Source organism: Bos taurus, chromosome X (genome assembly GCF_002263795.3).
Source record: "Bos taurus isolate L1 Dominette 01449 registration number 42190680 breed Hereford chromosome X, ARS-UCD2.0, whole genome shotgun sequence".
Classification (NCBI taxonomy): domain Eukaryota; kingdom Metazoa; phylum Chordata; class Mammalia; order Artiodactyla; family Bovidae; genus Bos; species Bos taurus.
In genome coordinates this window covers 67,892,031-67,915,550 of record NC_037357.1, presented here as the reverse complement: position 1 = coordinate 67,915,550, position 23,520 = coordinate 67,892,031, and the positions used below count along the sequence as shown (strand labels likewise).

The following is a 23,520-nucleotide window of genomic DNA, read 5'->3' as shown; positions in this document are numbered from 1 at the left end:
CGGAACAACAGACTGGTTCCAAATAGGAAAAGGAGTTCGTCAAGGCTGTATATTGTCACTCTGTTTATTTAACTTATATGCAGAGTACATTATGAGAAACGCTAGACTGGAAGAAACACAAGCTAGAATCAAGATTGCCGGGAGAAATATCAATAACCTCAGATATGCAAATGACACCACCCTTATGGCAGAACGTGAAGAGGAACTCAGAAGCCTCTTGATGAAAGTGAAAGTGGAGAGTGAAAAAGTTTACTTAAAGCTCAACATTCAGAAAACAAAGATCATGGCATCTGGTCCCACCACTTCATGGGAAATAGATGGGGAAACAGTGGAAACAGTGTCAGACTATTTTTCTGGGCTCCAAAATCACTACAGATGGTGACTGCAGCCATGAAATTAAAAGACGCTTACTCCTTGGAAGGAAAGTTATGACCAACCTAGATAGCATGTTCAAAAGCAGAGACATTGCTTTACCAACAAAGGTTCGTCTAGTCAAGGCTATGGTTTTTCTTGTGGTCATGTATGGATGTGAGAGTTGGACTGTGAAGAAGGCTGAGCACCGAAGAATTCATACTTTTGCACTGTGGTGTTGGAGAAGACTCTTGAGAGTCCCTTGGACTGCAAGGAGATCCAAGCAGTCCATTCTGAAGGAGATCAGCCCTGGGATTTCTTTGGAAGGGATGATGCTAAAGCTGAAACTCCAGTACTTTGCCCACCTCATGCGAAGTGTTGATTCACTGGAAAAGATCCTGATGCTGGGAGGGATTGGGGGCAGGAGGAGAAGGGGTCGACAGAGGATGAGATGGCTGGATGGCATCACTGACTCGATGGACGTGAGTTTGAGTGAACTCCGGGAGTTGGTGATGGACAGGGAGGCCTGGCGTGCTGCGATTCATGGGGTCGCAAAGAGTTGGACATGACTGAGCAACTGATCTGATCTGATCTGATCTGATGGTTGGGGCCTGCACTGACAATATAAGGGCCCTGTAGAAGACAGAGAAGTTCACTGCCTCCTGGATAGAAGTTTATTTAGAAGCTTAAGGACTGTCAGAGATAACTTTGCACTGATAGACATTGCGGTCTCCTCTTTATCATAGTGTCACATGCCAAGATGAATTAAGAGACAGAGGGAGGAAAACTAACAGAAAGGGATACTCTAGGTATGTAGGTAACATACTTATTCTATAATTGTATTAGAAATCATATAAGAGTATAACCATTTTCCCTGTTGGTTGTGATGCAATGCTAGGGAGAAAATTATTTAAAGGTTTCTTCATTGACTTGATTAGGTCAAAAGATGAGGCAAAAATCATAGAATGTTACGTACACACAAGGAATCATCTAGTTCAAATCCCTTATTTTATAGGTGAAGACCCAGAGTGGTACAAAGAGGTTAACTGATATAACTAAGGTTACTCAGAGAGTTACAAGTTAAACTTGGAGTTTGAACTCAGCCTTTCTGAAATATATCAATGTGTTCGTTGAATTGCCTCCCTACCCATATTAATTTGAAAACTGCAATACAATACATGCAATACAATACAATACCAAAAAACCAATTATATAACTTAAAATACTATCTCAACAAATTTCTAAGATTCCTAGTCCTAGGGTGGATTAGCAATGCTCTTTTGTGTTATAAAATGCATTTAATGGGGAAAAATCAGATATGGTTATAGCTCAAAACAATTTTTATCTTAAAATTGATAGCATCAACATATTTACCTGAACATGGTTATTGGTTTTGAGTTTAAAAAATAAAACGGATTACACTTCAATTGTGCCCTGTCCCATTAATAAATTCATGTAAAACCAGTTATTCCAAGTTGGTGCCGATTGAACTCAGTGATTATCTGCAGAGCAGCTGGGATAAAAGGCATCTTCCAAAATATATAAATACTTCTTTCACAAAAGCAGCTTAATTTTCACTGGCATTATTCCTTGATCTCTACATTCCTAACAGGTGAATTCAAACAGAATAAGGTAATTCAGTTGGTAAACTGACTAACTTGGTTGCATTGATCCCCATTCAGATCAACGTTCAGATAAACATTTTTCCTTAAAATTTAATTCTTTGATTTCAAACTGGCTCATAAATGAGGAAGAGTTCATGAGGAAGCAGAGATACTAGTAATGTTATTGGATCTTAGCATTCCAATCATCAGGCCTCTTGTGGCTCACTTTCAATATTTTTCTTTTCATTAAACCAGCTACTTGCTTTATGTTCCTACAGCATATGAACTCTTCAGTTTGTGTAACATTTTTAAACAGTGATTTAAATTGTGGACACAATGGAAAATATAAGAATATTATATCCTTTTATGTTTGTTGCTCAGAAGCTCTCAGCTCTGTTTTCTCAAAACCCCTATTTCTTTGATCTTCCACAGTAGGCAATAAAATTTTAGAATTCTAAAACCTGGTACAGGGACACATTGCATATGTATATCACACACACACACACACACACACACACACACACACACACACACACACATATATATATAATAACTGAAGCCAAAAATATAGATTTGACTCAGTAGCAGAATGAGGTTCAGTAGTAACTTAATACCTTTAAGAGAGAGATGGAGACAGATATGGAGAGAGATGGGGAGAGAGAAGGGTGGGAGTGCAGACTGAGCACAATTCCAGGCATAGATAATTTTCTTTAGCTTTTTCACCATGCTTTTCTTACTATCAAAATAGACAGACAAAATGAGATATCTACTATTCCAGTCCAAAATTGGCCTGAAATGCTTGAAATCATGTGTCAGAGTCCTAGCCTTTATGTCAGCCATGCCCTTGGCATGAACTCAGGCATGATACTTATGAGGATCTTGTACCAACAGCATAGTCATGACTAAACAGGTGATGTGAGTTCTCAGCCACTATGCTCATTTCTAGCCTTTCTACCGGAGAAGGCAATGGCACCCCACTCCAGTACTCTTGCCTGGAAAATCCCATGGATGGAGGAGCCTGGTAGGCTGCAGTCCATGGGGTTGCTACAAGTCGGACACGACTGAGACTTCACTTTCATTTTTCACGTTAATGCATTGGAGAAGGAAATGGCAACCCACTCCAGTGTTCTTGCCTGGAGAATCCCAGGGACGGGAGAGCCTGGTGGGCTGCCGTCTATGGGGTCACATAGAGTCGGACATGACTGAAGTGACTTAGCAGCAGCAGCAGCAGCCTTTCTACACCTTCCTCCACTACATATTTTTTTTTCAATATAAAATTGAAATGGCATTATAATTTGAGTGAGTCTTATTGCCACACTATAGCCGGTTAAATTGTCAGGGCCTCTAAGAAGGTCAGGATTTTTTTTTTTTTTTTTTGCCAACTACTGCTACTGTGAAATGTTAAATAATTGGAAAAAGCATAGACTGGGTGATCAATATAAAAACTAGACCATGATGAGCAATCTGCTCTTATCTGTGATTTTGCCTTTTTTCCCTAATGAGGCTCATTAGGGGCTTGTATGAGAGGGAAGATTCAGTGTTGAGCACTCATTTATAAATGTCCCCGTTCAGTTACCTCTTTGTAGAGATAGAAAAGGTATTAGAGGCCATGCTGCCTTGCTTGTTTTGTTGACACGAAAGGTGAGATTTTATTTTCCCCCTTTTAATGTTGTTAACCAAGAATGGGAAACCAGTTTTAAAGAACAAAACGTCTTATCTGTTATTTATATACTATTTATGAAATAATAGTTTACCTTACATTTACTATACAAAACATTTTTCATAAGTTATCTCATTTGATCCTCAAGCAGCACTCTGAGTTACTATTGGCCCTGTTGTGCAGATGAAACAAATTGAGGCTCAGAAATTTAAATGACTTGCTCAAGACAATATTAAGAAATATAGATTTCTAGATGAAGAGAAAAACTAAGAAACTTAGATCATAGAAATAACTTAGATCATATGAGGCTTGAGAAGATTCATTTATCAGTTCCAGAGGCGAGTGTATATAAGGACCCTACTGTTTTTCCCCAAGATAATGCAGTTATTTAGAATTCAGTCTAAATCAGCACAGTCAAATCTCTTCTCCATTTATAACTCATCTAGAAAAAATAATAGCACAACAAATGATCTTAAATCTGTCCATTCAGAATCAGTGCACTTTGTCAATGCTTTTTTAAGCATTACTTATATGAAGAGACAAATCACTATTTTATATAGTCAATAAACAGGTGAAGTCACATTGTTAGCCTTTGGCTAACATTTTCATTGGCCTTTGAAATTCTAAAAGGGATTCACTGTGTGTGTGTCAAACACACTTATGCTGTTTGAAGTTACTATATCGGGTTAGCCAAAAAGTTTGTACAACCCAATGAACTTCTTGGCCAACTCATATATGAAGGTATTTTCTTGGTGAATAAGGAATATGGAGAATGCAACCAGCTTTCTCTTATGTGTACCTACTTTTGCTGTGATGAATATATTATTTTCTTATGACATGGAGTCATTAAAAACTTGGGAACTTTCTTTACAAATAGATGGAATATTTTGGCAGGATTTAGACTGACAAAATACAGTAACTTTTCAGTAAAACTCTGTGTACTACATTCCAGATATTTGGGGGATTTGCTATTTTGTCATTAGCCACTCTCCCTTTAATTTTTTGCAGTATATTTGTTGAGGAGGAAATCTATTTAATTTGTCTGAGTGTAGAACAGGTTTACTTGGGAAAGAAGCCTGAGCAAACACTAAGCTTCTCTTCTGAAGAAATTGTGCTGAGATTTGGCAGAGAAAAACCTGATAGATTGCAAAGCTAAGGCACAGGACTAGCCATTTGGCCAAACTGTGAAGTAAGACAAGTCTGTTTTAAGCTCAACTACCCACCTTTCTGTCTCTGTAGCATCTGAAGTTCTGTATCTTTTCCTGACATCTTTTCCCCTTATCCACTTATCATACTAAAACTTCAATGTCCTCTTCCTCAATCTTTCGGCTAGGGAATTGATAAACCACCAGTAAGTTGTTAATGAATACAAATGAGATTTATGCTGTCATTTTCAGAACCTTCAGATTTGGGCTTTAAACCCAAAGGAAGGAATGAAAATGTTACCCACTATGACAGGCTACTAGGGAATTTGAGTGACTATGTGTATTTTTTTACATCCCTCATAAAACACTATGTACAGAGATTCTCACTGCCTACATATATATTGCAAATTCTGGCAGAGAGTTTAAAAACTAAGGGTGTTGAGGTGGTAAAGTGGGAGATATAGCTCAAATTAATGCTCTTAATTTCAATAGACCTTCTGCAGAATGGTTCTTACTAGGATAATTTACACATTCTCTATACTTACTAGTACACATCTAGTAAGTGCCATGCTGAGACATCAATTCAGGTCTCAGTGTCTGACTATGAAGCCATTCTTTCCAATACATCAGAATTTTCACATAAAGGCATGATCTTCTCTCTTCCATGTTTTCAATACCATTTAATTCAATTCTACCTATCCCTATACCTCTCCTCCTGCCCTATTTGCCCATCTCTCTCACCTATTGAGTGTCTTGACACTCATTCTCTTGTGAACAAACACTTCCACATCTGTCTATGTGCAAGGAATCTGGAACCAGATGGCTTGGGTTCAAATCCTGAATCGACAAATTATTAGTTTATTTATGTTAACTTAAGCCGGATACCTAACTCAGTTTCTTGATCTGTAAAATGGGGAGATCATTAGTTCCTATATTGCAGGGTTGTTTATTAGACTGGATAAGCCAAAATAATGTAAATTACTTAGAAGAATACCCAGAGTATTTTAAGCATTCAATAAATGTCAGTTGATTATTCTCTTTTTTCCACCTCACTTTAAATAAAGCATGTTTTTTTTTTTTTTCCCCCTGAAATGATACTTAGAACTCAAGCTAACATAGTGCTTCTCATTCTCAATATAGATGGATTTGCTTCATTCTAAAATCTCCATTCCACCTCAGTATTTCCCTATAGGTTCATCTGCTTATCCTTCTGTTTAAAAGGATGTGTTCCTTTTTTTCTTGGATAGCCTTTTACTGCCCAATCTCTTTCAGCAACCTAACTTTTTTCTTTCTTGTATCTTTGGTCTTTCCTTTCCACCAGCTCCTTCCCCTTAGTCTTCAACTATCCCCAAGGATCATCTCTTCTCTCAAATATCTCAAATCTTTTCTCAGATTTCAGTCTTATATTTAGTTTTTATATCACTGTTTAACTTTTTAAAGGTCAATGTGTGGCATGAACTTTGCAGATTGAGAGAAATATTTTAAACTCCTCTCTGAAATTTCTAAGATGGGTAATCATGAACATGTTTACATCTCTGAGCAAGATTCATCATATAGAAAAAAAGAAATAACCATTTCACTGAGTTGTTGAAAAATGAAATACTTTATTTTAAAAGGTGCTTAGTGTAGGTAATGTTCTGTTTCTTGATCTTGACGTGCTTATAAAGGAAAAGAGGGTGCAGTTTGGGAGAATTCATTGAGTTTTACGCCTACAATGTGTGCCCCTTTTGTATTTATGTTATAATGCGTATTTTTTACCTTAGAAATTAAGTAAACTAGAGTGCAATTTCTGTCATGGAGTAAATGCTCAATAATTGTGGTTGTTATAATATTTATTAATAGTAATTGAAATTTGGACTTCAACCACTCCGAGTTCATCAATGACCTCTTATCAGTAAGTCCAATGCCTTTATCTGTTTGAAAATAAACACCATCATTTTGAATCTTTTTTCTCCTTTGGCTTCCTCAATATGCCTGGGCTATTCCACTCTAATACCAATTCACTCAGCTAGACTTCTGTTAGCAGATCTCTTTTTAATTATGGAAGGTTCTGTAAATTCATATATACACAGAATTTTCTATAATTATATATATATAAAACTTCATATATATATATATATATATATATATATATGTAATAAACAGAGTGTTCTTGTTTTTGCATGAAGAACTGCAGAGCCATTCTGAACAAGTTGGTTGGTTTTGACAACTTATATCAGTTGATAACAATGTGTGTAAAGATGGATATGCCTGTAAATGAGGATTTGGGGATCATTTGCATTGAATAATAGTTTAATTACAAGAAGTAAAGAGTATCATCAAGGAAGTGCATAAAAGTTTATATTTGTCAGAAAGTGTAAGAAGAAGAATAGGAGTGAGAGGACAGGGAAAGAATATTTTGAGAGATACGATTGGAGCTAGAATAGTTTTTTTGTCCAGAAAGTCAAATCCTGTGTTTGTGATATACAATTAATTGTTCCTCAATCTCTGGGGTAACAGAACACTGAGACAGGAGTCAGACAATTCGGGTTTAAGTATCAGCAGTTTTACTTATCTGGCAATGATGCATTGGGTAAATAATTTAAACCCCTGAGCTTCAGTTTTCTAATCGTCTGATGGATATAAAAGTCTCTCCTCTCAATCATTTTAAAAGTGTTGCTGTGGGGCTCAAATAATGTAATATACATAGAGATGCTTTGCAGCTCACATGGCATTATGCAGATGCGGGAGATTATTTGTAAGGTACTTGTTACATACATATCCCCTCCTGAGTTTTAGCTCAGTTATTATCAAGTCAAAAATCTAACTGGCTGTGTTAACAAAATGTAGCAATGGCTCATAATAATTTGGTTTTGCTTTCTGGTAAATAGCACATCATTTGCTGAAAGAAATTAGAAAATACATGTCAAAGTCCTTTGAAATCTGTGATGTGATATTCATAAACCTTACTACTGTGTTTCTTATTCTTAGTTGTCTTTATTATACATACACATAAATATTTATGTGTATATATACTTATAAACTGGAGAAGGCAATGGCACCCCACTCCAGTACTCTTGCTTGGAAAATACCATGGGCAGAGGAGCCTGGTAGGCTGCAGTCCATGAGGTGGCAAAGAGTCGGACACGGCTGAGCGACTTCACTTTCACTTTTCACTTTCATGCATTGGAGAAGGAAATGGCAACCCACTCCAGTGTTCTTGCCTGGAGAATCCCAGGGACGGGGGAGCCTGGTGGGCTGCTGTCTCTGGGGTCACACAGAGTCAGACACGACTGAAGTGACTTAGCAGCAGCAGCAGCAGCAGCATACTTCTAAACATATGAATATTTAATACATTACATATGTGTGTCTTATATGTATAATTTTAATGGGCAAACAAAAGGGGATTCAGGAGTCATTAAATTTTGACAGGTTTCTCAGATTGTCATTCAGTACACAAAGCTACTGCTAAATTACAAGTATCTTACAAGGGAGTTTGTCAACAATTATTAACAAATTAGCAGGGGTCAGTCTATCAGATTAATTTGTATGAAGCTGAAACCATGGAGAATAACAGCAAATGAAGTGTTATGTCCCAGCTCCACAGAACTATATCCTGCTAATTAAACAACAAAAAGTAAAATCCCACAATTTGAATGTGCCAGCTCTAATCTAGCTTCTGTGAATACACACTTTTGAATGACATGTTCAACTGCTGAAAAGACAGTTTTGAGCTGCAGGAATCCAGAAATTATGTCAGTAGTAGCAATAATAATAATAATGATTACTTAAGGTTATATAGCAGATACATATAAGATTCAGAGGTTGAGGAAACAGGAGGGAAGCCCCATTGAGATAGATGATTAAAGTGGGAAACATCTATTTTTGTAAAAGTGGTTGGGAGCCAGAATCTTCCTGCTTACTAACGGATTGTAATAATTTCATCTGGTCAGAAGTGATTCATATATGTTCACACTTGTAAAACACAGTTTTCTATTTGCTTCCACCTCTTCCCACTCACTATATTCTGCTTTCCTTTCACATCATTAATGTTTGGAATTTTTTTTTTTTTTGGTTGTTTCTTTTTGGTTTTTATCATCTCTTCTTGTGTCTAGATCCCAGGAGACAGATACATGTGACATCTTTCCAAACTTTCACCATTTGCTTGAGATATCATTTAATTCCAGTATGTTTGGGGTTTGGTGGATGGAGCACTGCACTGAGGTTCAGATGTTTGGATTCTTTTTCTAGTTCTTCCACTAAACTGTTGTGTGACTTGAAACAACTCTTTTCTATCTGGGTCTCCATTTTCTCATCAGTAAATGAGGGAATTAGGTAAAATTATTTTTTTTAGGCTCATTCTAGCTACATTCAGTATTTAAATATTCTATTTTGTGGACCAGATGACTTCCTTTGGTGATATGGAATACCTAAGAAATGTTTTCCGGTGAATAGGGCTATTAATAGAAATTCTGAGTTAGCTCACTACAGCTTTTAGACGTTTGCTTTGATAAAGGAGTTTAAACATAAATATGTTTGCCTATTACGGTACCATGTAAGGCCGCACAGCTTCAAGAGCACTTGGTGAAGGAAAAGAAATACTCAGGTATCATATTGAGGATTAATAGCATGAGAGAATTTCAGCTTTGTTTAAAACAGGATCCATAAATTTACAAGGTCAAGGGATTCAGTGTTCCGGTGACAATTTGTGTTCAAAAGAAACAAAATATTCTAAGTTTAATTTTGAACACTGAGTACTAGCAAGGGTCCACTTTAAACCAGCATATTATCTAAATCCATAGCACTTCAAAATGGAAGCTGCTTGAACTAATCCGGAGAGTGTAAGGCTACTAGAGATCCTAGTTGTAGCCGTCCCCCATCCCCGCCCCCACGCCTTCAACTCGAGGCCTCAGTTTCTAGGTCTAAAAGCTTAAAGAAAGAAAAAAAAAAAGTGGATTTCCCATAAACGCTAGAGAGGGGTGTTTCGCATTGGTTCAGCATTCCTTCGACCGTTCATTTCACTGAGAAATCTGACCACCTGTTGCTTCCAGATTAGTTTTCTTGTTGCTTTGAATTCTTGCTCACCTTGATTGTGTGTGTGTGTGTGTGTGCGCGCGCGCGCGCGTCTCTGTGATTAATCTTCTTTTAAACCCCTTAAAGTACACGCACAGATATTTGTACAGCATTGCAGGGAAAACAAACTTTTTCAACAGCTATTAAGTGCGGGTAAAAGGCGAAGACCACCTCCGCAGCCAACGGCCGGCCCCCCAACACTCCCCCCGCCTCCTCTCCGCTCACTTCCCCCGCCCCCACCGCTAACCCCACCCCCGCGCGCCAGGTCGGGGCAGAGTTACGTCACCCGCAGCCGGCGGTTCCTTGGGATGCGCTGGGCGCTGAGGGCCGCGGTGACCCTTGTGCTGGGCGCAGCGCAACGGGGACCTGTCCTTCCCCTACCCAACCGCCCTGTTGGTAGCTGAGGGAATCCTGCCCTCGCGGCGTCTGGCCGGAGAGGGTAGGGGAAGAGGCAAGTAGGAAGGCGGCTTGCTGTAACCCTCGGGTGCGGCTGTAGCGGGAGGCGTTTACCATTCTGAGGAGCATCCATTTGAAAGCCCTGTAAGGCGATATGGTCTAACAAAACGCGGGTAGTTGTGGAGGGGAGGAGGCCCACCGGATTGCCAGGGCAGAGGAACGGGGAGAGTCAGAGTAACCGAGAGGCCCTTGGTCCCTTGGCCTCAGGTGGTCAGGCTGCCTCAGTCTCGCAGCTCTGCTCGAAGCTTCGCATTGCAGATGGAGGTCCTGACAGACTAGTGGGAGACTTTTGGGTGAGGACAGGCAGGGAAAGTGTCCTAAGAAAAACCGAGGACGGAAAAAGGGAGTGAGGGGACAGTTAGTTTGGCTAACTGACAACTTGGTGGGACAGGACCATAGATTGGAGGAGTCTCTCTGAGGTGAGAGTCTCCAGAGATTTCCTTCACAGGGACAGCCTGAGGCAGAACAAGGAGGAAAATGGGGGTGTGGGGGCGCGAATTTAGAGTAGGCTAACTTCAGCTCGACATGAGGAAAATTTACCACAGAATTTTAGCTGTTAGCAAACGCGCGCTGCTGCCTTGTCGAACTCTGTGACGGCTGTTCTAACCGTCGAATTCCAACCTTATGATTAGATATCAACTGTATTTTTTTTTTTTTTTTAGTTCCCTGAGTCAATTATTCTTCCTGTAGGATAAGAACATAATAATCCCTCTCTGCATTATTTATATTGTTTTCTTATGGATAAAGAAATCCACCCTGCCCAGATCAGCTGATTATATCCTTTAGAATATTTTGTTTGTTTAAAATTTTAACACCTTATTGTCTTGGATATGGATAATAGAATGTCTATAGTTGTACAGTTAAAATACATTAATTAAAACGCTAGTAATTAGGGCCATTCAAGTTGAACTTCTAGTTTATCTTCCTACATAGACTGTAGACCCAAACCTTTCTACATAAAAGAATGTACTTGGAAATAAACTAATATTCAAAGCTAGTCAATACTCATAATAAGAATGCACTTTGAGATCTTGAGAAGGGAAATTTGATCACAGTTTTTAAATTATTTTGACAGTTTTGTTTCCTTTTTTTTTTTAAAGCTGAGATGAAAACTCTTGGTGAATATTTTGCATAAACAGCCACGTGGAGATGCAAGAGTGCAAAACAGGTAACACTTATCTGGAGTTAAATGAAGAAAGCAGTAGAAACTGGAAAGACCAAAACAAAGAGAACAAAAAGAGAAAAGCCATTTAGGTAGATTTCAAGGAGTAATGTTAAATAGCAAAAAAAAAAAAAATAATAATAAGAAGAAAGCCATTGCACACCAAAACTTGCTTTCCTTGAAGGATTTTAAGTAATATTACACAATCATAGTAAGCAAACCACATCTTTTAATTAATGAAATTCGCTGTGCCTGGCACATAGTAACCCCATATTACCCATTTGTTGATTGTGCTCGAATGATGTAAACATTTTCCCTCTTTATTTTAACAGACTCTCTGCTCGATGCCAGAACTTCACTAAGGGTTTCTCTTATGCTAACTATATTTTATTTTTTTCAGAGTAACTGAAAGCTATTGGAGGTTAGTTCACCACTGGAGACTACCAAAAGTCCTTTCTTTTATCCACCCCCCTACCTCTGTGCAGCCTCACTTAACCTCACACCTCAGGTGAGGGGGAAATCAGAGAAGGACCAGCAGCTTGCCAGTGCTGGTAGCCTCATTGCCAGTTTCTTCATCCATTTTAAAGCTACAGATAATCTGACAGTAAGCATTAGGATTTTTTCAGATCTTCCTATTCCTCTAACAACCCACATTTTTAATCTGAGAATGTCTACCAGATATATAACCCTAATATTTTCCTTTTTAATTAGAACATCATTGCTTTACAATGTTGTGGTGGTAGAAAGTAGCATTGACATATAAAAACTAACGTGTAAAATAGATAACTAGTGCAAAGCTGCTATATAACAGGGAGCCCTGACTGGCGCTCTGTGATGACCTAGAGAGATGGATTGAGGGGGTGGGGTGGGGGAGGGAGGCTCAAGAGGGAAGGGGTATATATATATATATGTGTGTGTGTGTGTGTGTGTGTGTGTGTGTGTGTGTGTGTGCGTGCACACTCTCAGTCGCTTTAGTCATCTCCAGTTCTTTACGACCCTAGGGACTGTATCCTGCCAGGCTCCTCTGTCCATGGGATTCTCCAGGCAAGAATCCTGGAATGGATTGCCATGCCCTTCTCCAGGGATCTTCCTGACCCAGGGATTGAACCTGCATCTCCTGTATCTCCTGCACTGCAGGCAGATTCTTTACCGCTGAACTACTGGGAAGCCTATATATATATATATATATATATATATATATAATTTCATATATATATATAATATAATTTCATATATATATAATATAATTTCATATATATATATAATATATATAAAAATTATGACTGATTTATATTGATGTATGGCAGCGACCATGACCCTAATAATTGACTATCGTTTCTAGAACTCTGTTGTCCAGTCCAGTACCACTAGCCACATGTGACTATTAAAATTTCAGTCAGGTAAAATTAATCAGAATTTAAAATTGTGTTTTCAAGTCCCCTTCACATGCTTAACAGACATATGTGGCCATATGTATTGAATAGTTCAGATGTAGAATATTCCAACATTGCAGAAAGTTCTTTTGGACATGGCTGCTCTAGAAAGCATGCCAGCCCCTTGTCATATCTGCAGTTTAAAAGATATTCAAACCCAGGTTTCTTGACAAACAAGATTAAGGTAAACAAAATATTCTCTAGTAGATAAAGAAGTGGCTGTATAAGGCAGGACATGAGTTAATTGGCTCAGTGGAGGGCCAGGAAAAAAAAAAAAAAACATGGCAGTACCACTCGTTTAATTTGGTCATACTTATTTAGGCTCGGAAAGTGAGACCTATGTTGAAGTATTTTTCCAGAGTGCTCTGGCTATGATTTCAGATCATTTGTTTAATGTTAACATCAATGACTCAAGTTAGAGCATTTCTACATACACAGTTATAAAGTTTAAAGACAGTAAATGGAAGGGGAAGAGTTGATTCAAAGAGCATCTGCATTATCACAATATTACTTTATAAATGTCATTAGTATATCCTTTGTATCTTCCCTATTGTGGGTTTGAAGAGCTGAGTAATACAGGTAGGAACACTGAAAACTACAACAACTTTAAGCTTCAAAATTACCGGTGCTAATAATGATTCACATTTCTGTGATGAATGTCTTACATTTTAGAAAGTGTTCTCATTTTTCTTTCCATGGATCTCACAATGCACTCCTGATGTAGATAGAGCAAATATTACTATTCTTCTCTTTTTTTGTGTGATTTATTTCTTCATATTTTTTAAATTATTATTTTTTTACTTTACAATATTGTATTGGTTTTGCCATACATCAACATACTATTCTTCCCTTAAGGTTCTTTTCTTTCTAGTCTTCTTTGCCTTGACTCAGATGCCACCTCCTCCAAGAATCTGTTTCTTTAAGTGTTAACTCTTTAGCTCTGGTCTGTATGGTACATGTCTTAAGCTAGTTACCAGTGCTGTTGATGTACTTTTGATCTTAATAGATTCAGAATTCCTCTAGGACAGAAGTTGTGTCAGATTTATATTTGTAGTTTTTTTTTTAATTTTTATTTTATTAAGATAAAACTCATATGACATAAAATTAACTATTTTAAAGTCTACAATTCAGAGATATTTAGTATATTCACTGTGTTGTGCAACCATCACTTTCTATTTCCAAAACATTTTCATTATCCCAAAATGGAACCCTGTACCTATTAAACAATCACTATTCCCTGCCTCCCTCGGAGAAGGCAATGGCACCCCCCTCCAGTACTCTTGCTTGGAAAATCCCATGGACAGAGGAGCCTGTTAGGCTGCAATCCATGGGGTCGCTAAGAGTCGGACACGACTGAGCGACTTCACTTTCACTTTTCACTTTCATGCATTGGAGAAGGAAATGGCAACCCACTCCACTGTTCTTGCCTGGAGAATCCCAGGGACAGGGGAGCCTGGTGGGCTTCCGTCTATGGGGTTGCACAGAGTCGGACATGACTGAAGTGACTTAGCATAGCATAGCGTTCCCTGCCTCCCTATAACTCCTGGAAACCACTAATTATTCTGTGTTTGTGGGTTTATCTGTTCTGGATATTTCAACTAAATGGAATCACACACTATGCAACCTTATCTGTCTGGCTTCTTTCACTTAGCATGTTTTCAGGATTTTTTCACATTGTAGCATATATTGGTATTTCATTCAGATTTATATTTGAGTTTTGTATTTTACTAAAGAGGCACTCAGTAAATAGTAGCATAATTGTTTAATGGTGGACTATATTACCCCAACAACAAATTTTACCCTAAACTCCCATACCTAACAGTGTATGCTAATGTAATGCAGTCTGTATAAATAGATAAGGCCTGAATCTGATTAAATTCTGTTATTTCATCCTTAGCTACTCAGAATATCTAAGCCTTAAACATTAACTGTCAGAAGACTTTCTCTATTTATCCATTCTGATACGTGGCACAAACAAGTTGTTTTTTCCGACGATATCCAGCTGTGACATCTTCTATTGAAGTTCATCTGTGGATAGAAGGTAAGGTGTTTTGAAACATCTTAGCTCTGCAGATCATATTTGATCTTTAACGGCTCAGCTGCCCAGATTTCACAAAGTATTAATATATAAAAACATTTATTTTGTAATATTTTACAGAAGATCCTTCAATATTAAAGATTTGAACCTGAATCTGTGTTTAAAGGTTCATAGCATTATGTTTTAATAAACACATTCTCAGAAAAATTTCCATTTCTTATTTAGTGTCTTCCTTGTATGACTGTTGGAATTAATGTATTAATTAATTTTTAATAATTGTGAATTGGACTTAATAAAATTAATTAATATATAATTATTGGAAACAATCATTCTAAAATAATGACATGAGGCAACCACACTAGTAAATAAACCACACTGCCTAACAGATGTGATTTATATTCTTCTATTGGAAGGAGCTAATACTGACTGAAGAGAATGGATTATAGAATAGCAGATACAATGAAAGTGAAAGAAAGTGAAAGTGAAGTCTTTCAGTCGTGTCCGACTCTTTGCGACCCCATGGACTGTAGTCTACCAGGTTCCTCTGTCCATGGGATTTTCCAGGCAGTAGTCCTGGAGTGGGTTGCCATTTCCTTCTTCAGGGGATCTTCCCAACCCAGGGCTCAAACCTGGGTCTCCTGCATTGTAGACAGACGCTTTACCATCTGAGCCACCAGGGAAGCCAGTAGATGCAGTGAAAGGAGAAGTTAAATGTCATTAATTAAATTAATTTTATTATTAATTATAGTTTGTTACATTTAAAATAAATTTGACATTTGAGAGCAAGGGCTATGCCTGCCTCTATTACTAGCTGTTCACATTAATAGATATTGAAAAAATATTTACTGATTTAAGAGTGAGGAAAGATCCAAAGTTGTCTTTTATCAGATGTCTTTATTAGCAATGCACCAAGGAGCACTTTAGAGAAGATTGGCTGCTCTTAGCATTTTTTAATTACAGAAACTCTTCTAAAGATGATTAGTGATTGTGAAGCTTTGCTTTATTGCAGTATTTTCTTTACTTAGGGATTATGAAAGATGGTGTAGCATATTCTGTTTTGTTAAGTAAAATGTTTAAGGTACTATATAGATTAAAATCATATTTCATCATTACAGAATTATAATGTCTTGTTTATACTTTACTTTTTAAACTTAATAAAGTTTTAATTCTCATCCATAAAAATAGTCACAGTGCATATTCCACTCCAGTACTCTTGCCTGGAAAATCCCATGGACAGAGGAGCCTGGAAGGCTGCAGTCCATGGGGTCGCTGAGGGTCGGACATGACTGAGCGACTTCATTTTCACTTTCACTTTGATGCATTGGAGAAGGATATGGCAGCCCACTCCAGTGTTCTTGCCTGGAGAATCCCAGGGACGGGGAAGCCTGGTGGGCTGCCGTCTATGGGGTCGCACAGAGTTGGACACGACTGAAGCGACTTAGCAGCAGCATAAGTTTATCTTCACATTAAGCTGAAATATTACAGTTATCTAGCACAAAAATTTATGTGAGAACTTACATCATTTATATCAATAAAATTATTTTTATGCAGAGGCATGTCAAGTGAAAAGTAAATTTCAAAAATTTGGTTCATATTTTAATTCTTTTGTAATTCTTAATGTTACCATGTTTCTGTTTTGCATATACATTAACTGGTATTATATTTTAGATTCCATATATAAGTTACATCATACAATATTTGTATTCAACTTTTTTCCCACTTTGCTTCAAATGACAGAATTTTATTCTTTTTCATGGCTGAGTAATATGGGAGGTGGGTTCCATATCTTCACTATTGTAAATAGTTCTGTTATGAACATTGGGGTGCATGTATCTTTTTTAATTAGTATCTTTGGATATGCATTCAATATGGAGTTGCTTTGTGATATGGTTGTTCTATTTTTAGTTTTTTGAGACCCCTTCATACTGTTTTCCACAGTGGCTGCACCAATTTAAATTCTCACCGACAGTGTACAAAGATTCCCTTTTCTTCACATCCTCTCCAATGTTTGTAATTGTGTACACTTTGATGATAGCCATTCTCACAGATGTAAGGTGATATCTCATTGTTGCTTTTATTTTTGCATTTCTCTAACAATCAGCAATGTTGAACATCTTTTCATGCACCTCCTGACCATGTGCTTCCTTGCAAAAATGTCTATTCAAGTCTTCTGCCCATTTTTTATTGGCTTTTTCATGTTAAGTTCTATGAACTGTTTGCATATTTTGGATATTAACCCCTTAGTAGTCTTATCATTTGCAAGTATTTTCTGCAATTCTGTAGGTAGAGTTTTCTTTTTATCAGTGGTTTCCTTTGCTGTGCAAAAGCTTTTAAGGAGCAAGCTGCCATTTACTTATTTTTGCTTTTATTTCTTTTGCCTTAGAAGACTGATCCAAGAAAATACTGCTGTGATTTATGTCAAAGAATATTCTGCCTATGTTTCTTCTAGGAGTTTTATGGTATTTGCTCTTACATTTAAGTCTTTTAAACCATTTTGAGTTTATTTTTATATATGGTATGATGGAATGTTTTAATCTCATTGTTTTATATGTGGGTGTCCAGTTTTCCCAGCACCACTTGTTGAAAAGTCTGTCTTATCTCCATTGAATATTCTTGACTCCTTTTTCATAGATTAGTTGATCGTGGGTGCATAGGTTTATTTGTGGTATCTCTATTCTGTACCATTCATTGATCTATGTCTGTTTTTGTGCCAATACCACACCGCTTTGATACTGTAGCTTTGTATTATAGTCTGAAGTCTGAGAGGTTTTTATCTCCAGCTTTGTACTTTTTTCTTAAGATTGCTTTGGCAGTTTGGTGTTTTGTGTGGTTCCATATTAATTTTAGGACATTTGATCTACTCTGTGAAAAATGTCATGGGTATTTTAATAGGGATTGTATTAAATCTCTAGATTGCTTTTGGTAGTATGGATATTTTATAAAAGATTAATTCTCCCAGACCAACAGTATGGGATATATTTGCATTTCTTTGTATCATCTTCAATTTTTTTCATCAGTATTTTATAGTTTTCAGAGTACAGATCTTTCACTTTCTTGGTTCAGTTCATTCCTTGGTATTTTATTCTTTTTGATGCAACTTCAAGTGGAATTGTTTTCATGATTTTTCTTCCTAATATTTCATTATTAGTGCATAGAATTGTCACATGTTTCTGTATATGAATCTTATATGTTGAAAACTTGCTAAAGTCATTTATTTGGATAGTTTTTTGGGTGGAGACTTTAGAATATTTTTTATAATGTATCATATCATCTGCAGACTGTGAATTTTTTCACTTCCCTTCTGATTTTGATAATTTTTATTATTTTTCTTGTCTGACTTTTGTGGCTAGGACTTCCAATACTATGTTAGAGAAGTGGTGAGAATGGGCATGCTTGTCTTGTTACTGAATTTAGCAGGAAGGCTTCGAGTATTATATTGGCTGTGGGTTTGTCATAAATGGTATTTATTATGTTGAGATAGAATCCCTCTGTACTCACTTTGATGAGAGTTTTCTTTTTTGATGAACATATGTTGAATTTTATCAACTCCTATTTCTGTGTCTGTTGAGATGATCATGTGATTTGATTTTCATCCTTCCTTTTGTCATTGTGATGTATCACATTATTGATTTGTGAGTGTTGAACCATCTTTGTGACCTTGGAATAACTCCAAGATGATTATGGTATATGATCCATTTATATATTGTTGGATTCAGTTTGCTATTATTTTGTTGAAGATTTTTTGCATCTGTATAAAAAAGCCCTTAATGTTCTTCTATTCTTAGTTATGTTAATTTATACTAAAGCATGTGTGTGATTCTGTGAACTGTATATCTAGGAAGAATAAAGCAACTGGGGTTACAGAGGACTTCACTGTGAGAAACAAAAGCCAGCCAAGTGTGGATCTGTTTCTTTTTTTGTGTGTGTGTAAGCCACTTGCCTTTTATTGTTTTTAAATAAATGTATTTATTTTAATTGGAGGCTAATTACTTTACAATATTGTGGTAGTTTTTGCCATACATCTACATGAATCAGCCACGACTGTACATGTGTTCCCCCATCCTGAACCCTCCTCCCTTTCCATCCCAGCCCTCTGGGTTGTCCCAGAGCACCAGCTTTGAGTGCCCTGCTTCATGCATCAAACTTGCACTGTCATCTATTTTACATATGGTAATACACATGTTTCAAAGCTATGCTCTCAGATCATGCCACCCTCCTTCTCCCACAGAGTCCAAAAGTCTGTTCTTTACATCTGTGTCTCTTTTGCTGTCTTGCATATAGGGTCATTGTTACCATCTTTCTAAATTCCATATATATGTGTTAATATACTGTATTGGTATTTCTCTTTCTGACTTACTTAATTCTGTATAATAGGCTCCAGTTTCATCCACCTCATGAGAACTGATTCACATACATTCTTTGTAATAGCTGAGTAATATTCCATTGTGTATATGTACCACCACTTTCTTAACCATTCATCTGCTGATAGACATCTAGGTTGCTTCCATGTCCTGCTGCTGCTAAGTCGCTTCAGTCATGTCTGACCCTGTGTGATCCCATAGACAGCAGCCCACCACGCTCCTCTGTCCTTGGGATTCTCCAGGCAAGAATACTGGAGTGGGTTGCCATTTCCTTCTCCAGTGCAAGAGAGTGAAAAGTGAAAGTGAAGTCACTCAGTCTTATCCAACTTTTCACAACCCCATGGACTGTAGCCTACTGGACTCCTCTGTCCATGGGATTTTCCAGGCAAGAGTACTGGAGTGGGTTGCCATTTCCTACTCCAGCTTCCATGTCCTAGCTATTGTAAACAGTATTGCAATGAACAGTGGGATGCACATGTCTCTTTCAGTTCTGGTTTCCTTGGTGTACATGTCCAGCAGTGGGATTGCTAGGTTGTATGGGAGTTCTATTTCCAGTTTTTTAAGGTATCTCCATATTGTTCTCCATAGTGGCTATACTAGTTTGCATTCCCACCAACAGTGTAAGAGGGTTCCCTTTTTACCACACCCTCTGCAGTATTTATTGTCTGTAGATTTTCTGATGGCAGTGATTCTGACCAGCATGAGATGGTACCTCATTGTGGTTTTGATTTGCATTTCTCTTATCATGAGTGATGCTGAACATCTTTTCACATGTTTGTTAGCCATCTGTATGTCTTTGGAGAAATGTCTGTTTAGAAATGTCTGTTCTTTGGTCCCTTTTTTTATTGGGTCATTTATTTTTCTGGAATTGAGCTGCATGAGCTGCTTGTATATTTTTGAGATTAATTCTTTGTCAGTTGTTTCATTTGCTATCATTTTCTCCCATTCTGAAGGCTGCCTTTTCACCTTGCTTATAGTTTCCCTCGTTGTACAAAAGTTTTTACATTTAGTTTGGTCCCATTTGTTTATTTTTTCATTTATTTACATTACTCTGGGAGGTGGGTCATGGGAGGATCTTTCTGTGACGTATGTCAGAGAGTGTTCTGCCTATGTTTTCCTCTAATCATTTTATAGTTTCTGGTCTTACATTTAGATCTTTAATACATTTTGAGTATATTTTTGTGTATGGTGTAACAAAATGTTCTAGTTTCATGTTTTATCAGGTGGTTGACAAGTTTTCCCAGCACCACTTGTTAAAGAGTGTTTTTTCTGCATTGTATATTTTTGCCTCCTTTGTCAAAGATAAGGTGTCTGTAGGTGTTTGCGTTTATCTCTGAGCTTTCTATTTTATTCCACTGATCTATATTTTTGTCCTTGTGCCAGTGCCATACCGTCTTGGTGACTGTAGCTTTGTTAGTCTGAAATCAGGCAGGTTGATTCCTCCAGTTCCATTCTTCTTTCTCAAGATTGCTTTGGCAATTCGAGTTTTTTTGCTTTTCCATACAAATTGTGAAATTATTTGTTCTAGTTCTGTGAATAATACCATTGGTAACTTGCATTAAATCTGTGGATTACTTTGGGTAATATACTCATTTTCACTGTATTGATTCTTCCAATCCACCAACATCATATATTTCTTCATCTCTTTGTGTCATCTTTGAGTTCTTTCAGCAGTTTTTTTTTTTTTTTTTAGTTTTCTATATGTAGGTCTTTCATTTCTTTAGGTAAACTTATTCCCAAGTATTTTTTTCGTTGGAATGGGAATGGGATTGTTTTCTTAATTTCTCTTTTTATTTTCTCATTTTTAGTGTATAGTAATGCAAGAGATTTATCTGTATTAATTTTATACCCCACAACTTTGCTAGTGGGATTATAGCTGGTAGTAGTTTTCTGGTGTTGTCTTTTGGGTTTTCTATGTAGAGGATCATGTCATCCGCAAACAGAGTTTTACTATTTCCATTCCAGTTGGGATTCTTTTATTTATTTTTCTTCTCTGATGGCTATGGTTTGGACTTCCAAAACTGTTGAATAGTAGTGGTGAGACTAGGCACCCTTGTCTTGTTCCTGATATTTAGAGGAAATGCTTTCTGTTTTTTTTCCATTGAGGATAATGTTTGCTGTGGGTTTGTCGTATATGGCTTTTATTACATTGAGGTATGTTTCTTCTATTCCTGCTTTCTGCAGAGTTTTGATCATAAGTCACTGTTGTATCTTGTCAAAGGCTTTCTCTGCATCTACTGAGATAATCATTTGGCTTGTAATCTTTCAATTTGTAAAAATTGTGTATTGTATTGATTGATTTGCAAATATTGAAGAATCCTTGCATTCCTGGGGTAAAGCCCACTTGGTCATGACGTATGATCCTTTAAATATGTTGTTGGATTTGGTTTGCTAGAATTTTGTTGAGAATTTTTGCATCTATGTTCATCACTGATATTGGCCTATAGTTTTCTTGTTTTGTGGCATCTTTGTCTGGTTTTGGTATTAGGGTGATGGTGGCCTTATAGAATGAGTTTGGCAGTTTACTTTCCTCTGCAATTTTCTGGAAGAGTTTGAGTAGGATAGATGTTAGCTCTTCTCTAAATTTTTGGTAGAATTCACCTTGAGGCCATCTGATCCTGGATTTTGTTTCTTGGAAGAATTTTGAGTACAGTTTCAATTTCTGTGCCTGAGATGGGTCTGTAAAATTTTCTATTTCTTCCTGGTTCAGTTTTGGTAGGTTATATTTTCTAAGAATTTGTCCATTTCCTCCAAGTTGTCCATTTTATTGGCATATATTTTCTGATAATAGTCTCTTATGATCCTTTGTATTTCTGTGTTGTCTGTTGTGGTTTCTCCGTTTTCATTTCTAATTTTATTGATTTGATTTTTCTCCCTTTGTTTCTTGATGAGTCTGGCTAATGGTTTGTCTATTTTATTTATCTTCTCAAAGAAGCAGCTTTTAATTTTGTTGATTTTTGCTTTAGTCTAGTTTGTTTCTCTTTCATTTATTTCTGTTTCAATTTTTATTATTTCCTTCCTTCTATTAACATTGGGGTTATTCTTGTTCTTTTAGATACTGTAGATGTAAAGTTAGGTTGTTTATTTGATGTTTCTCCTGTTGATTGAGATAGGTTTGTATTGCTATGAACCTCCCTCTTAGCACTGCTTTACTGACTCCCATAGGTTTTGGGTTGTCATGTTTTCATTTTCACTTGTTTCTACTCATATTTTTATTTTTACAGTGATCTGTTGGTTATTAAGAAGCATGTTGTTTAGCCTGTATATGTTTGTGTTTTTTAACAGTTTCTTTTCCCCTGTAGTTGACATCTAATCTTACCAGTTTGTGATCAGAAAAGATGCTTGAAATGATTTCAATTTTTTAATATTTACCAGGGCTAGAATTATGGCCCAGGATGTGATTAGTCCTGGAGAATGTTCTGTGTGCACTTTAGAAACAGTTGAAAATATTTTTTTTTTTTGGGTGAAATGCCCTATAGATATCAATTAGATCTAATTGGTCCATTGTATCATTTAAAGCTTGTGTTCCTTGCTAATTTTCTGGCTGCTTGATATATCCATAGGTGTGAGTGGGGTATTAAAGCCCCTCACTATTATGAGTTGCTGTTAATTTCCCCTTTCATTCTTCTTAGCATTTGTCTTACATATTGTGGTTCTCCTGTGTCAAGTACATTTATATTTATAATTGTTTTATCTTCTTGGATTCATCCTTTTATCATTATGTAGTTTCCTTCTTTTTCTTTTACCATGGTCTTCATTTCAAAGTGTATTTTATCTGATATAAGTATTGCTGCTCCTGCTTTCTTTTGGTTCTCATTTGCATGAAATACCTCTTTCCATTCACATTCAGTCTGTATGTATACCTTGTTTTGAGGTGGGTCTCTTGTAGACAGCATATATAAGGTTCTTGTTTTTGTATCCATTCAGCCTGTGTTTGTCTTTTGGTTGGAGCATTTAACCCATTTACATTTAAGGTGATTATTGATAAGCATGATCCTGTTACCATTTACTTTGTTATTTTGGGTTTATTTTTATAAAACTTTTCTGTGTTTCTTGTCTAGAGAAGATCCATTAGCATTTGTTGAAGAGCTGGTTTAGTGGTGCTGAGTTCTCTCAGCTTTTGCTTCTTTGTAAAATTTTGGATTTCTCCTTCATATCTGAATGAGATGGGTTGGTGGTTAAATTAATCTTGGTTGTGCCATTGTCTTCTGGCCTAAATAATTTCTTTGAAAGATAACCTGCTATCCTTGAAGGGATA

General features: G+C 36.9%; 1 protein-coding gene across 3 annotated transcripts in view; it reads left to right on the top strand.

Annotated features, from left to right (window-relative positions):
• The first annotated feature begins 10,062 nt into the window (after positions 1–10,062).
• The window catches only part of LOC101903477 (uncharacterized), a 461,195-nt gene continuing 447,737 nt past the window's right edge, over positions 10,063–23,520 (top strand). For 2 of the 3 annotated variants that reach the window (XM_024988550.2, XM_024988549.2), the window contains exons 1-4: positions 10,064–10,352; positions 11,369–11,436; positions 11,831–12,034; positions 14,761–14,904. The gene's annotated coding sequence lies outside the window, so the exon portion shown is untranslated. Of the gene's footprint in view, positions 10,353–11,368; positions 11,437–11,830; positions 12,035–14,760; positions 14,905–23,520 lie in introns of all 3 variants that reach the window. The other variant, XM_059883702.1, reaches the window with a different exon arrangement.